Consider the following 3,051-nt stretch of genomic DNA (forward strand, 5'->3'; position numbering starts at 1 on the left):
CACCAGTTAAGTGCAAGAAACTCGGATTCTGACGAAATTTATCTTGACAGCCTTTCAACTTTCGTTTATGATACAATGAAGATATTCATGTAGTATGCCCATAAATCTAAGCGACATTATCTTTAGGAGCTTCCATGGTGAGCGAGGCAGCTCAAATATGTTAGAAATTATGAGAATAGACGTTTTAAAAAGTGCAAAAAGAGCAGTTGACCTATTATTTTTACTCCATTTCTAAGGAAGATTTTCAAGCAATTGAGCTGCAGGCTATTTCTAAGTTATTCGCAAAGCTTTTTTAGCAACCGTACGCACGTGGAGGTTGCTAGCTATCTTAAACATATTGTGAATTGTGGTATTTTTCTGATATAAAATTCTTCTTTTCCGAAATTTTTTAATGGTTAAAATTTTCATGCCTACCTGGTCCTGACGTTATTCCTTTGTGTACCCTTGTCAGTTGTAATGTAGTAGTTTCGTGAATGGCATCGACTTCTATTACTGACCACGTTTACTAATTAATCCTTTGGATTTCGTTCGTCATATCTTTGAGTCATGTAAAAATGACATGCATACGGTAAGGCGTTTGATAAAGTCATAATCTACTAAATATATCCAACAACACTTACGGTGCAAGATTTCCTCACTTAGTCAAAAGTGAATCTAGACTAATTGGAATAACATTGGACGAATTCGCATTACTTAAATTGTAAATGAAATTTAAAGCTTAGTGCCGCTGGAAGTAAGAGAAGAACGGAGAATTGCCACAAAGAGCTCCAGTCAGAAACCACAAGCTTTTTGTACTCTTGTGATGCAGGGTATAAGTTTGTGCGATATTTGTGTGAAGTTGTGTGATATGTGCAACAGATTCTCGCTTTGTTATTTCAATCGATTTAGAATCAGTAGCATTCTGTAAATCGATCTAATCTTCCCTGCCCTGATATCCGGCCATGTATTTTCATGGTCAATCTACAGGCAATTTTTGATTCATACTCTAAGTAAAATTAACCGATAAGAAATTATATTATAACCAAATAAATAAGAAATATTTATAAATTACTTTATTTTATAATTTATAATAATTAATATAAATATTAACAAAAATATTAAATTTTGAACCATACAGTATAATTTTTTTATAAAACAAGTAAGAAAAATGAATATAAGATATATAATACGTTTTAACATTATAAAATATTAAATCTTTGAAAATAATCATTACCATGTGTTCGAATAGTAGACACTAAAGTAGATAAGCCTAATGTTCCTTCGCAAACTCTAAAAGTCAAAAATATTATTCTAAAAAATAATTCATATGCAATTATATTTAAAAATAAAAATAATAAAAAAAATAATCTTAGAACCAAATATTCTAATCTTAATAATATAGATTATAAATTCTTTCGATTAGAAATGAAACTAAATACTCATATTAAAAGCAAAATTCTTGGAAAAATTCAATATAAATTAATAATCATTAGTTTTCATAGCCTATTAAAAACCCTGGTCTTGTAAACCAAGATTAAATTATAACAAGATTATATCAAGAAATTATATCAAGAAAAAACTAATACTTCAATTAAATTAATATTTTAATTAAACTACTTCTTGAAATTATTCTATGAATTCTTTATTCACTTTTATTAATATTTAATTTTATTTTATTTTATGAAAATACATTTACTAATCTGAAAATACATCACCTGTAAATAAATTATATAAATACCCAAAAAATTTTATTACAATTTATTAATAAATTATTTACTAATTAAATTAATTGCATTAGTAAAAATTACCAAAATTTCAAAAGGTCCTTTACGACCTATATTTAATTAATGAACAAGCCTTTGCGAATTAAACACCCTTTATTTTCGATCGCTAATAATGCTTTTGTAAAACTTCCAGCTCCTATCAATATCTCTGCCTGATGAAATTTTGGGTCATTACTTGGATTATGTTTAATTATTCAAATTTTAACAGGTTTATTTTTAGCGATACATTATACTGCCGACATTAATCTAGCGTTTAATAGAGTTAATCATATTTGTCGAGATGTAAATAATCGATGATTGTTAGGAACGCTTCACGCAAACGGAGCCTCATTATTCTTTATTTGTATTTATCTTCACATTGGACGAGGAAAATATTATGACACATATCTAATTACTCCCACCTGATTAGTATGAATAATTATTCTATTCTTAGTAATAGCTACAGCTTTTATAGAACATGTTCTTCCTTGAGGACAAATATCTTTTTGAGGAGCTACAGTAATTACTAATGTCTTATCAGCAATCCCTTATCTAGAACAAGATTTAGTATGACAAGATTTACAATGAGTATGAGGAGGATTTGCAGTAGATAATGCTACATCATCTCCATTTTTCCCTTTAATTTTATTTTACCATGTATTGTTTTAGCTATAACAATAATTCATTAATATTTCTAACTGGTTCTAATAACCCAACAGGATTAAATTCAAACGCAGACAAAATTCCATTTCACCCTTACTTTACTTATAAAGACGTTGTTGGATTTATTATCATATTAAAAATTTTAATAATATTAGTTTTAATAAATTCTTACTTATTAGGAGTATTCAGTATACTGGGATTGGAAACAACATTAGCTTACTAGTATACAAGGAGACATGTGTAAATATCTGGCTTACGAAATTTACTCGATCTTACCGTCTTAAACCGTTGATGTAGAAATTTCAAATGAATATTTGATTTGTATTTTTCTTTATCTCAAAATTTCAACTCCAGCGACTAAATTGCAATTTCTTTTAATTTTTTTTTTTAGATGAATGTATTAAATGGTTTGTATTTTTGTTTATTTTTGACATCTTATTTATTTCTTCTTCTTCTTCTGTTCTTCAGCAAATCAGGATCAATGTGAACACAAAGTGCTTGGTTTGGTCCGTAACGAAGTTGGGAGTAGTTTCACTTCATAATTTTAATTATTTATTTATTTTATTATTTCCTTGCATTTCGTATTTAAACTATACATGATTAATGACTTGTTTATTTTGCGTATTGTACGTCCGCGGCGATTTTT

The 3,051-nt window shown here is 27.9% G+C and overlaps 1 pseudogene; it reads left to right on the forward strand.

Annotated features, from left to right (window-relative positions):
• The first annotated feature begins 1,826 nt into the window (after positions 1-1,826).
• Positions 1,827-2,628, forward strand: LOC119642436 (annotated as a pseudogene).
• Positions 2,629-3,051: the final 423 nt, after the last annotated feature.

The sequence above is a fragment of the Glossina fuscipes genome, unplaced genomic scaffold (assembly GCF_014805625.2).
Source record: "Glossina fuscipes isolate IAEA_lab_2018 unplaced genomic scaffold, Yale_Gfus_2 222, whole genome shotgun sequence".
NCBI classification, from domain to species: domain Eukaryota; kingdom Metazoa; phylum Arthropoda; class Insecta; order Diptera; family Glossinidae; genus Glossina; species Glossina fuscipes.